The following is a 13,907-nucleotide window of genomic DNA, read 5'->3' on the forward strand; positions in this document are numbered from 1 at the left end:
ATGCTGCTGTACAAGCAACCATATTGCCCTGCAACGCACAGCTGGCAGCCCACTGAAACTAAGCAGGTGTGAGCCTGGTCAGTAGCTGGCTGGGAGACCTCCTGGGGAAAACTAAGGTTGCTTCTGGGAAAAGGTATTAGAGGGGCCAGTAGGGGGCGCTTGCCCTGCAGTCTGTGTGGGTCCTAATGCCTCAATATAATGACAGGGACACTATACCGTAAAAAGGCACCGTCCTTCGGATGAGACATAAAACCAAGGTCCAGACTCTTTGTGGTCATTAAAAGTCCAAGTTTTTTTCCTCGAAAAGAGTAGGGGTGTTACCTTGGCATCCTGGCCAGATTTCCCCCTGGCCTTTAGCAATCATGGCCTCCTGATAATCCCCATCCATGAATAGGCTTCATCACTCTGTTCTCCTCCCCACTGATAGCTGGTGTGTGGTTAGCATACTGTGCACACTATGGGTGCCGTCACATCATCCAGGTTGGGGGCTGCACATTGGTAGAGGGGACAATAATAATAATAATATTTGACTTGTGAATGAAACCTTAAGAAATGTAAAAGGTTTTGAAGTTAAGGGTGTGGTCTTCAGATGTTGATGCATTTCATCAGAAACAAAAAGCAACTTGCTCACACTGAATTTTGGCATAGATCTGTAGACTGTAGTCATATGATCAGGAATAAGGTGAAACTACAACCAGAAAAAGGATAAATAGGATTTAACTTTTGTGTAGCTCAACTAAATAGAAAGGTCGCCTACAGTACATATATTTAAAACATGCTACAGTGTTCTCATGCTCTGCCTGATGAATGTATAACATTTGCATATATTTTGAATAACTGAATATTGGGCCTAATCAAAGTATTTTTGTAAACCATTTGCTTCATGCACTGTTCTCGCTGAGAACTGTTACTGCGATCATGAAAGCGGGGTAAATGTTTAAGGTTCAAATCAACCTACATCATTATTATTGCATAACTGTGAGCTCCCATGCATTCATGATTCAGTTTTGTTGATTTTCGTTTTTGTTTGCTTTTTATGATTTCAGCTCGGGGTGTGAGCAGCGAATAGGACTTGCTGGCCGTCAAAAGCCTCAGCTAGCGAAAGTCCTGGCAGTGATATCTGCTAGCTAATGTTGCAAGATTTCATCAGCTAGCTGCTTTCCATGAAAATTAATTGAACGACGTGCCTATGGTCTTCATTTCTCTTGTGCAGCGGGTATGTTTGTCGTGGAAGCCAAGTTCATTAAAGACTGGTGATGCAGACTATGGAAATAAAAATTGACAATAAAAGTAAATGGTGATTCTGCATATAAAAAATAATTGAGAGGGATGCCTTCCCTGCTGCAAGATGACACTTCTTTAATGAGGTGTTGACAAAGATGCGAGGTATAAAGAATAGTCTTATTCGGTGTTATGAGGCTTCACAGATCTGCAAGATTTTTTCAGTTCAAAATGTTGCTTAAAATAACTCCCATTGTCTCAGTTTGTTTCTCAGAATCCAGCCCACGATGGGAGCTTGAGTAATCTTTCAAGGACAGCTTATAGTGAGTTCAAAGTCTACCTCACTAATGGGTTTGCTCATGATTTTGCTCAAGCCTTGGAGCCTCTAGCTCTAGAGTTGCACCCAGCGAGACACCAGTGTCATTGTTCAACATATCCCTTCAGGAACCTTAAGCTGACGTGGCCTTGTATCTAGGAATTATGCGGTTTGGTGAATGATCACCATCATTGTGACCAGTATAATGAAGCGGTTAGCTGCAGATTGTCTGTCAACGTTGCCTTAAAGCTCATGTCCAGCCCCATCTAGTATAAAACCCTTTTCGGTTCTTTTGGTCACATTTTTTGGTTTTTGGATCTTGTGTCGTTGTGATAATTAACCGATTGTTGACCTGGTTTAGTCCAGTGTTAGACGTACTTCCTGCAGCTGTGTAAGCTGAAACTGAAAAGGCTTGTTGTGTTGCTGTGTGCAGGATCAGTCTGCCTGGGGTGCTGTAATTTTTGAAGATTCTTTCAGGTGCTAGTTGGGTTTGAAGATTTGTTTATGTCTTTGGTGCCATATACAGTATACTGTATGTGTAGTAAGTGGTAAAAAGTGCATAATAGGAAAAAAGCAAAACGAAATACCTCTGCACAGTTAAAACATGTAAAACATACAGTTGTGTAATGCCCTGGATCGCACCACTGACTTAATCTTAATTGAGGCAGTCAAAGCTGGGATAACTGTGCTGCAAGTTTTGTCCTTGTATGAATGGAGACTTCAGCTTTTCTTATTGCTGTGTGCCTTTAAACTTCAGTAAAAGTTTTAGTTCATCTGTAAATAGTGTTAAATTAATTCGTAGTTAAGAAGTCACATTTTGGCCTTCTTTTTGTCTCGTGTTGGCAACTGTTCAATGAAACCGACATTCTTTTTTGAGATGATGATAAACTGATAATTCTGTAAATGAAATATGCGGGTAATGGATCTCGCTCAGTTTGGGATTAAGGATGAGCAGTTAGTGAATTTGTTAGAGCATGAAACACTTGTTCATCAGGCTATTGTGCTTCCAGTTTTACAGAACAGTAGATGGAATGGTTGGAAATTGTCACATGAGTAGGTTAATACTGCCATAAAGAAGGAAAAGAACAAAATAAAGCACAAACGTCTTGCTTCTTTGTGATGGAATTTTTATACGTTGACTTCTGTGACAGTTTACTGTAAAAATGTCCCCTTAAGTGTTTTAATTAAGCAGCCTTAAATACTACAAGGCTGACACGCACATGCTGCTTCAGAAATTGTGCATCTAAATCCTACTCTTTCTCTGCTTTGTAGTACATTTTTGGAATTTTACAATACTTGAAATCCCACATTTTGTTTCAGAGATATGGTATCCCACTTTCCGTATCTACGCAAGAGTAAGGGATTGCAACTCATGTTCATCTCATGTTGTTCTCCTCTCACAGTCCATAGTGAAAGCTTTCAGATTATTTTCCATCCTTTCAGAGTAAAGGAATGTACTGAACTTTCATGTTATGAAAGTTGCACTTTATCAATATTACAATCCTGCCAAAAGACTTGCCTGGTTTGAGTCATCTAACCTAGGGAAGCCCAAGACTTTTTCACAATTTGTCATCAAGTTACTTTTTTTTCAATCTGTTAACACCAAATCAAGCCATGTTATTACAGGTTTCTGGTTCACTTTTGCTAGACGCAGCTCCAGAAATGGTATGTTTCAGAAATTGTCGGCACAGTCTTCGTGTGTTCTTTTATCCTGTGATCTGCTATAAACCCACAGAGAGGAGACCCATAAAAATCAGAATCAGAGAGTCTATGGTATTATTAGTACAAATGAATGCCTAACCACTGGTTGTAGTACAGAAATGAAAGCGATCTCTTTGTGAGCTGCACTCTAGACATATTGGAGACTTTATCTGGCCATTTCTCATGGAAACTGCTGGAAACAACTTAGTCTGCACGTCATGGAAGTAATAGAGCTGACTTTGCTATCTGAAATTTTGTTTTTTAGGAGCCCATTTTAAATGAAATTGAGTACTAGTCCTTCTCTTAATTGCCCAGGCCAAGAAGTGGTATAACACAGTTAAGAGTGTAGTATACTCAAGGATTGTTTTCAAATACTGTATTATTTTTTTCACATTTTACCATATAGGTAGTGTATGTGTTGCTTCATCTCCAAATATCACCTTTGACTTTGTTTTCCCACATGTATATGAGCTTAGGGAACTGTTCCATGTCTCACTGTCCCCAGTACACTTTTGGCTTTATCATAGAGTGCTTGGAAGTCTGAAAAACCTGAGACTATGTTGGCGGGCTGCTTATATCATTTCATAATGATATGCTCCCCTTCAAAAGAAACTGCACAAATGACATGGATGTATTCTCAAATTTTTAATTTTCAGCAGTAATAAAGTCTCTGCCAAATTAAAAATTTAGGCAAGGTCACAGCACCCAGAATGTCCCTCCCTTGCAGTAATGACTCTGATGCATTGAGTTGGAATGTTATCGGGGTTGGAATCTGACCCTGTCGAAGGACATTCCATAGTGTGCTGAGCTCCTGTTCAGGTTCTGCTAGGCTTTGGCATCGCCTTCAAAGCACATGCACCTGATGATCCATGATGCCCCAGGGATACTTGACAGGATTTAAAAAGAAGAACACTCAGCCCATTGAATCGGATTCTGGTAGTTGTTTGTTGGTTTATTGAAGTCGAGCTTGGGTGTGTCTGAGGGGAGGATGAACATGTATTCTTCTTTCAAATAGATGCCTTGGAACAATGTTTGTTAAGTCGCTTTGTGCAGCTCGCCGAACACTTTAGTAGAGAGTGCAGAGATGCAGTATTCTGTCGAAATGGCTCTGATCAGATGTCACTCTCATGCATTCACTCTGCAGCATGCGATATGTGTTTCATTTGCAAGCCAGCGTGTTCCAAAATCTCAAACAGTTGCTCTGTGCACACAGGAAAAATGTTGCAGCATGGAAAATTGGGGAGCCTGCCTGTAGGTGTCCTAAGATTTGATTCCTTCTGACAACCATGGCATTGCAGTGACTCACATTATATTTAGACTGTTTTCACATGGCTTACACGTACCTCATTAAAAGCCAGACGGTTAACCTTCAAGATCTGAGCTCCCACCATACATAATCACTTGTGTTCAGTTCTACTAAGGGATTTACCATATCTGAAATTGTTCAGATCCAGTAATTCACAAGTTTGTGGTAACAGAAACGGCACTTCACTCTTTTTTTTTTTAAACGCGTTTATATCCACTTGATTTTTATTGCCGAATAGGCTTGCAGTGTCATGGTTAAGGCCTGGTGTCTACAGCACACAGCAGTGTTTCCCTGCAGTGTCATCAGGCATGAATGGGTGTGCTGTGGAATTTCCGCAGCGTCACGCCCGAGAAAAATGAAGTAATCGAAGGAATCATTTTCAGCGTCATAGAAACAGGTACAGCTGACACCATGGCTGTATCACTTTCTTACAGTAGGCTTTGTCTGGAATCCCTAGTCTTGCTACCTCTGTCTCTCACTGTGTGCTGTTCAAAAAAGGATTGATTCACCAGTATTTAGTGGCAGCGGCAGTCCTTGCAATGCCAAGTGCAGACCTCAGCCTGTACAAGCTTTGGAGGCCTTTCACAGAAAAATCATGAATGAAATAGTGCAGTCAAAGCTCAGTACAAAACCTGCCGTAGGGCTAGAAACCTCGACAACTTTCGGCGGCACCTACCTGACTGTGCGTCATTTTCCAAGAAAGACTTTTCAAGGAAAAACTGTTAGTAGACTAACTGCTGATTCTTGGTTTTATTCATGTGAGTTAATGAAGATTAAAGCTATGCATTTTGCTTTCCGTTTGAAAAGTCTTAAAGAGTCCTAAATCTGATGTTTGCCAAATGTTATTCGCCTTTCATATCTGAAGGACCAGAAGAAGGCTCCACAGTTGAAATATTGTTTCTTTTCTATGTGGAATAAACCTTTACTTATATCTGAAGGATACATTAATTGGAATATTTCTGCCAAGTTGGCTAAGTATGTACAGTTTGACAAGATAATAATGGCAGTTTTTATATAAAGTTAGTTAAAACTATACAATTAGAACCTCAAAACTGATTTTAGAAGCTAAATTGCTTTTAATTTATATCTACTTTGTTTATTTTTGTCTTCAAAAATTGTGCTCGGACTATCATGTCACGAAGATTCAGTTTTTGCCCCCAAATCATGTCATGATGCTCAAGAACATTCTTTTGATGTTCAATTAGAAATAACAATCACTGTCATTTTTGAAAATGTTTATTAAACAAGGATTCACATCCCTATTCATGGATAACCTTTACATGGAGGAGTGGACAAATCTGATTCAAACTTCATAGATTATACAGTTGTGAGAACGTTTGGGAACCCTTTTGGAATTATCTGGATTTCTGCACAAACGGCTCCTAAAATGTGTCATCATTAGAAATAAAGACAGTCTTATTTAACAAACAACACATACAACATTTCACATTGTCATATCTTTATTGAGCGAATGGTTTAAACAACGACGGTCACTGATCGGAAAAAGTATGTGAACCTCTAGGATAATGACATGGTGAAAAGAGGGTAATTGGAGTGGGGTATTCCAATCGATGAGTCAGGTGTTCCAATCAATTCAGGAGTGGGTTTGTCCTGCCTTGCCGTATAAACAAAATCACACAAGTGTGGTCACCTGCTCTTCACAACAGAATTCTGTTGAAGTGCAATATGGCCCGATCAAAAGAGATTTCAGAGGACCTCGGAAGAAGAGTTGTTGAAGCTCATAAGACTGGAAAGGGTAACAAAAGAATTTCTAAAGACTTGGGCCTTCATCAGTACACAGTCAGGCAGATAGTTTTCAAATGGAAGAAATTCAGCACTGTTGCTACTCTCCCTATGAATGTGGGTCCAAAGATCAGTGCAGGGGCATGCTGTGCAGTCCTTGAACAGGTGATAAAGAACCCTAGGGTGACAGCTAAGGATCTGCAGGCATCTCTTGCACTTGATAACATCGGTGTTCATGAGTCTACCATAAGAAAAACACTGAACTGAAGAGTGGTTTTCATGGGAGGTCACCACGGTGCAAACCACTGCTCTCCAAAAAAAAACATTGCTGCCTATCTCAAGTTTGCTAAAGACCACCTGGATGTTCCACAGCACTACTGGAACTATGTTCTGTGGACAGATGAGACAAAACTTGAACTTTTTGGTAAATATACACAGCGTTATGTTTGGAGAAAACAAAACACTGCATACAATACCAACACCAAAACCTCATCCCAACTGTGAAGCATGATGGAGGGAGTATAATGGTGTGGGGCTGCTTTGCTGCTTCAGGGTCTGGACGGCTTGCACTCATTGAGGGACCAATGAAATCCAAGTTGTATCGGGAAGTTCTGCAGCAGAATGTCAGGACGTCTGTCTGTGATCCAAAACTCAAAAGAAGTTGGGTCATGCAACATGACAATGATCCAAAACACAGGAGTAAATCGGCAACAGACTGACTGAAACAGAAGAAATTCCGTATTTTAGAATGGCCAAGTCAGAGTCCTGACCTCAATCCCATTGAAATGCTGTGGGGTGATCTGAAGCAGGCTGTTCAAGCAAGACATCCCAAAAATATACATGAACTGAAACAGTGTTGTATAGAGGAATGGGCCAAAATACCTCCTAACCACTGCGCAGGTCTGATCAGCAGCTACAGAAAGCGTTTGGTTGAGTTTATTGCCAATAAAGGAGAATCCACTAGTTACTAAATATAAGGGTTCACATACTTTTTCCATTAATGACCTTGATTGTTTAAACCATTTGTTCAATAAAAATATGGCAATGTAAAATGTTGTGTGTGTTGTCTGTTAAATAAGACTTATTTATTGTGAGGACTTAGGACTACCATTAATGTAGAAATCCATATAATTCATAAGGGTTCACAATCTGTATACTGTATACAGAGAAACATTAAAACCTAGGCAGTACTATTCATTCCAATACTCATTTGTTGAGTATTTTTAATGATACTATATAAATACCTAACAATGACCCTTGATTTGAATGAATAAAAAATACAATTTGAAGCTCAAGGGTTACTTTAAATGTCTGAGACAATATGAGTTTTTTGTAAGGATTAATGAAATAGTGACTGCTCCCACCAAAGAGCCAGCTATGTTTTTTTTAAATGTAAAATAATGGTAATCCTTGTTTTTTAGGCTCCAAAATCTCTGCTTTTTGATTCTTTGTTAAATCGGGGTTGATCTTCCTGGTTTTCATTTTTTCCATTTCTGTGTTAATGTGGCAGCACTGTATCGTGGACCTTGTCGAATGCACTGGAGAAACTGGCTCCAATGAAACACTCAAACAGTGTTTGATTAAACACACAGTGGTTTGGAGGGTGGTTGGTGTGCCAAACAGCAGCTTTATTAAAGCAAGTGTGCCTTAATCTTTTCTAGCCTAATAACCACCAGTATACACAGTGCTTTGCAAGAGCTGTTTCGTGACCTTGGGTTACTACAGTCTAATTATTAAGGAATGTTATGAATAGCTGAAACACTTACATGACGCTTTTTAAAATAGCCTGTACAACTTGACAAAAGCGTGCATTTCTAGAGTTTTTGTTAGCCATTATTTCAGAATGAGTTTGGTTCAGTTTTATGTGCATCTCTACCAATGAGCTGTTGTATCTTTTAGATTTTTATTTTAAGCCGGTGCTAGTAGTTAGCTGGTTTTGGCCTGAGGAAGACATAGCCATTGCTTGCCAAATTAAACCTGCACTTAATGCAATCGAGCGTGTTTCAAATAGAATCTCCTGGTCTGGCATTTGTGAATAAAAGAGAAGAGACATGAGAGAGATTGTTTTCCATTCTGTTGTTCCTCTGTAGCCTGGGGGGCTGTCCAGTCAGCCCCTCTGAGGTTTGTCTGTTTTTGTGAAGGGCCTCAACGTCACTATGCAACCTGAAATTACATACTGCGCCTGTCTTCCATCACAGGGCTTGATTGTGTCTGCTTTAATGGACAACAGAACTAAGACATTTGTTAGGGCTTGACGTTGTTATACACAGTGTGTGGAGAAGCTGGAAATGAAAACAGAGACCAGCCTGTTCTTCCAGAGTTGGTATTGTTAATGTGTTTCGTTGTGACAAGGTCGTTTCGTAGGACAAGCTTGCCTTTAAGAACAGAGCGACTGATGACCAAACAAATTGTCAGTAAAAGCTCAGTGTCCTAAGTCATGGAAATTATGAACATGCACACCTCTCAATTGGGATCTGAAGCATGCTGTTTGTCCCACCAACAACACGGCACAGGTGCAGTGGAATTTTAGTAAAATTAGGCAATTCTGTAATTCTGATTCAGTGTTTCAGCTGTTTTCTGCTGGTGTCTTTGTCTCAGATTGTTCATCTGAAGCTGTCTGGAAGTTGCCAGCATGGAAACAACTGGCATATGCTGCCAAGGATTTTATCCACAGCAGCCAGGAGCCTCAGCCAGAGCTGAAGGCAGCCCATCAAAGAGGTACAGAAGATGGAGAAATCTGGCCTTCAGTCAGCCAGCACTTGCTGCCTGCTGTTGATATTGTGGAGATTCTTCTCTCTCTCTTATACTGCAGTAGTAACCCTTACCTTTATCAACCGGATTTGTGAAAATGTTTAAGATGGATACTAGCTTCACCCCAGAGGGTGAAACAGTCGACATTACTGAGATGATAATACTGGCCAGAGCTGTAGAATTTGGGACCTTCTGACTCATTAACCATGAATGATTTACATCTATTGCTTCTGTTTTAGAGAGATTTAGCATGAAACCATTGGCTTGTGTCGATATTTTCCAGGGTTGTACATTTTCACTTTTAAACTGGAAATGTTATTTCTTAGCCTTTTCTTTATTTGCATTTCTCTTATTCAGGTTGTTTTTGTTGGCGAAAAATGCAGATTTTCCAAGTTTCCTCAAAGGATCTTCCTTACCCCAAATGCTTAATAGTAACATATTATTGATTTCCTTTCTTTTAATATAACAGATGTAACACCTTGTGTTAATGGAAAACAAGTTTCTCCCTTTAATAGGCTGATCTAGGGCTTTCATTTCCTACCCTTAAAAGCATCTGAGTGTTCTCCCATTCTAGTTTGACCTATTGTACTGTAAATGGCCTTGTCATTTTACGTGCTCAGAACCTTGTTCTTCGGCTCAGACTGTACCTGGGATGTTCGTTCCCGCTGCATCAGTTTGTGTTGGCCACATTCAGCCCAGCAAAAAGCAGGTGGATTAGAGCTCTAGTAGGTGAAAATGAGCAGGCTCAGATCTCTGCTTTCCCACAGCTGCTTTCTCTATTAAGATTAATATATTTCCTTTCCAGTTGGTTAGGCACAAGTGTTCTACAGCTGGTAGCTCAGTGTTTTGTATGAGAATTCAATTCACTAGACTGCTTTAAATTCTCAACCTGTAAAATAGATTCTGGATGACTGCAATCCATGCTTGGTTTCAATAAAAGCTATATGAAGTCAAACGCTGATTTACAGGTGCTGTTGAGAGCAGTGTTTGTTAATTTGCACCTCCAGCTCATATTTGCCTGTTGAACAGCACACCATGACCATAAACCTCCAAATTATTGGCTAAATTGCATGAGAGGAGCTCTATGATCCAGAGCTTGACTAATGTAATCAGTAGTATTTTATGTTAATTCCCTTTACATGAATGTCAAGACAACATGAGGCCTTGTTTATCAGCAACTTTTTTAAGTTTTGTCTGTTGCGCGGTGGTGTTCTTTGAGATGAATGTGATACGGTTCAAAATGGAGTTATTTTTACTTATTCACTCTATACGCAATTCATAACAAATCTCTGGAGCTGCTATTGTAAGCATTGCTGATGCCTGACAGAACTGAGCTTTGCAGATGCACACAGTTGGTTTGTATTAAGATGACAGCCCCTCAAAGCCATGTAGTATGTACACTTACTATATACTGTATGTCTGTATGTTCTAGAGAGGGGCATTCCTGCATGTCTCGCATCAGATCCTTCATGTAGCACAAGGCCAAGTTGCCGTATATAATTTCACTTTGTGTTTGGTGTTTTGTCATTGTATCGTTTTCATTAAGCCCACTTGAGTTAGCGTGGTAGTGTTTGGTAATCATTCCCATGTAGTTTTGTAAGAATGTGGACTCAGTGTTTGCTGGTAAGAACAGCTACAGCATAAAAAAGGAACATGACAGAATGGTAAATATTCTTGGCTTGTATACAGGTCTGTTCACTAGCAGGTTAAGGCTCAAGTCTATCATTGGGATTTTACAATCATACTTATTGTATTAGTTTCCAAAGCAAAATGTTGATACTTATGACTGTGAGAAGCTAGCTAATAGGATCGTGCCTTTATCATTTGTGCATTCCAGTGTTTGAGGTTCCCATTGAATATAATGCATACACTATTTTTTAAGCAATCTTGCAAACCTGAAGGAATCTTGCTGCAAATGCTATCAGAATTGTCTTACTGAAATACTCCTTTTAAGTGTGCTTAATTTGCAAATCCTTCGAAAGAGGTGTATTAGATTTTTAAATTGCATTGGAAAAACAGTTGTATTTGGACAGTGATTTCTCTTCCACTTTTGTATTGCTTTTTTAAAACTTATTAATCACTTTCTTTTTTGGAAGTCAGCCAAAATGTTTCTCGACATTTTTGCACTGATTTATATATGGGTGGAACTGAATCTTTTCATTAATAATGCCCTTTATCGAGCTTTTGTTGTAATTTATAATTTAATATTTTGTTAGAATTTATGATCTGGATTGTCTTGTCTCTTTGGCATATTGATACTTTGTCTACGTAAATTAGTGAACTGGGTTATCTGTTCCAACTAGTCTGCGTGTGAGATAATGCTGATTGAAATGATTTAGTGCCCTAATTGAAGTTTGGCCTCATTAACAGAGCACTGATTGTGCCACTGAGAATTTCTCAGCAGGACAGACATTCTGTGTTCACAAAGTAAATAAGAATCGACTTAGTTTAAAATCCTGCTTCTCTATTGTTAAATATAAATGGCACATATCGCATGGCACTTTGAAATTCTAGTTAACTGCACTCATTAGCAACTCTCAGTGTGAACCTGCCTTTTGCCTGACATTGTGAGCACTACAGATTTTTAGTAAAATTTAATTGCAAGTAGCCCATAAAAATGATACACTCAGGAGAGCCTGGGAAGCTTTTATTAGTTCACAGTAAAAAGTCATAAACAACTATCTGACAGCCTCGAGTAATTGCATACCACTTTATACTTTTCAGACAGCTCGCTGAACATAACAGAGTAATAGACTAATGCAGAATTTATCAAAAAAGAATTGCTTTGTTAGTGTAGATTACGTGTTTCCAGTCTTGGTCCTGGAGGACTGATGTGTCTGAGTTTTCTAGGTCTCTTTATTAAAGGAGCAGCACCTGAAGAGCTGGGAGAAGTGGTTAAATGGTGCCAGTAATTGCCAGTAATGAGTACTTGCCACTAATGAGTACATTAAGAGCCATGCTGGAATGAAAACCTGCAGAGACACTGGCCCTCCAGGACCAGGATTACATAGACCTGATTAGAATTTCTGCAGCTCATCGAGGGTTTTATTGAATAATTTGAGCCACATTATGAACTGATTATGGTGAATTCAAATAGCAAAAACTAGTGAGTGGCTTCAATTACATTGGTATCTGAAAGTGCTAAACTGAGCTATGTGCACAACATCATGCTATTCTGCAGCTCTGCTATCAAGAGATACTCTGCCCAAGGCTGTGATGTGGTTGCTGTTTGCCCCGTCAGATCGTTTGCTCTTTCCTTTTGATGAATGTGTGGAGCTAGTTGTTGCGGTTTTATAACAGACTGTCCCCACATTAAGAGTTGCTGTAGACTTGGCCTGCCAAGCAGTTTGCAAGTAGAAGACAAAAACGGATCTCTCTTGAAGACCTCGTTCTTCCGGCATGGGCTGTGAATGGGTCTTTTGAAGAAGAAAATCGGAACAACCAAAAAAAACATAAAAGCCCGTGCTGTCCTGGTCTGCGTAGTGTGCCTTGCAGTGGACTGTTAACATGCCTGGCTGGAGATCAAATGGAAGACTTTGTCATCAGATTTCCTTTCTGGACACACATCATGATGTGATGGGGCACACCTGGGTTGTTGGCACCAAGGCTGTGATGGAGTATGGGGGCTTCCTATTATCCCATTCCTATAATGATGCCCAGTATGTACGAATATGGACTGTCCTTTTATTCAGTTTTTCTGTTTAATTGCAGATTTCCCAGTGGTGAAGCAAACAACGAGGTAGAGGTTGGCCAATAGCTGCATTTGTGGAGTAAGACTCTTAATTTTTATTTCAAGACAGCAGACAGGCCATCACTTACAAAGCTGGTAGGAGCTCTCTATTAAAGGAGCTGCAGTTATATAACTATACAATTTCTCATTATTATTATTGACTCCTTTTGAAGAAGTACGTAGGCTGTAAATAAAAAGTGAGGGAGTGTCATCTAGCATTTAACAGTGGTGTCTTTGAGACCTGCCTGTAAGAGACATTTTCTCAAAAGCCTGTTGATGCTGTAAATCTCAAGTCTGTTATGAAAGTAACAGATTGTAAAGTTATGAAATTGAATACTTAATATATTTCGCTATTTCTAGGGGAAAAAAGCCTTGCTCAGTTGGTAAAGGAATACAAAACATAAAATAGACTGAGTTGGAGGGGTTGGTTCACTAAATAACTGTTTTAATTGTTTTATTGTGTGTTGTCTTAAGGTCCATTACCTCATTATGTGTGGTTTCTGTGCAAGAACATAAAGTTTAAGAATGGAAATGATTTGGAATACAATGTAGCTCCTTTTGGTTTTTAATAGCTACGGTTCTAGGAAAAATGTTCGTGAACGACTAATGTTTTTCACGTATTTGAAACTTAAAATGTGATTAGATCTTAATCTACAGAAAGTCCCAAAAATAGTTAACCTGATGAAACGCATTATACAAAATTTGATAATCTTTCAACATTTATCCATCTTCAACTGCTGTAACATTCAATATCCATGTGTGACAAAGCATATGAACCTTAAGATTCAATAACTTGTGGCTTTCCCTGTAACAATTGATCAGTCTCTCAGATTTTGCCCATTCCTCCAGGCCTAACACCTTCAACTACAGTACTTAACATTTGAGGGCTGCTTTGCATGGACAGCTCTCTTCAGGTCCTGAACATTTCGTTGAGCTGTCGTCTGGACTTTGACTAGGCCGTTATAAAATTCAGAATTTCTTCTTTTGCAGCCATTCTTTTGTAGATCTGCTTGTATGTTTAGGATCAGTTTTGAGCAAGATCCACTTTCAGTTCAGCCTCAGGTCATGGACAGATGGCCTGCCATTCTCCTCTAGGATCTTCTGACGCAATGCCTAATCCATGGTTGTGTCAATGTCAG

The 13,907-nt window shown here is 39.5% G+C and overlaps 1 protein-coding gene across 8 annotated transcripts in view; it reads left to right on the plus strand.

The window, feature by feature from the left end:
* Window positions 1-13,907, plus strand: part of numb (NUMB endocytic adaptor protein) — a 72,507-nt gene that overhangs the window by 17,715 nt on the left and 40,885 nt on the right. For 2 of the 8 annotated variants that reach the window (XM_088648687.1, XM_088648688.1), the window contains exon 2: window positions 12,750-12,808. The exons of the other annotated variants lie outside the window; for them this stretch is intronic. The gene's annotated coding sequence lies outside the window, so the exon portion shown is untranslated. The remainder of the gene's footprint in view (window positions 1-12,749; window positions 12,809-13,907) is intronic. 8 annotated transcript variants of the gene reach the window in all.

The sequence above is a fragment of the Lepisosteus platostomus genome, chromosome 10, assembly GCF_059453375.1.
Source record: "Lepisosteus platostomus isolate fLepPlt1 chromosome 10, fLepPlt1.hap1, whole genome shotgun sequence".
In the NCBI taxonomy this organism is placed as follows: Eukaryota; Metazoa; Chordata; class Actinopteri; order Semionotiformes; family Lepisosteidae; genus Lepisosteus; species Lepisosteus platostomus.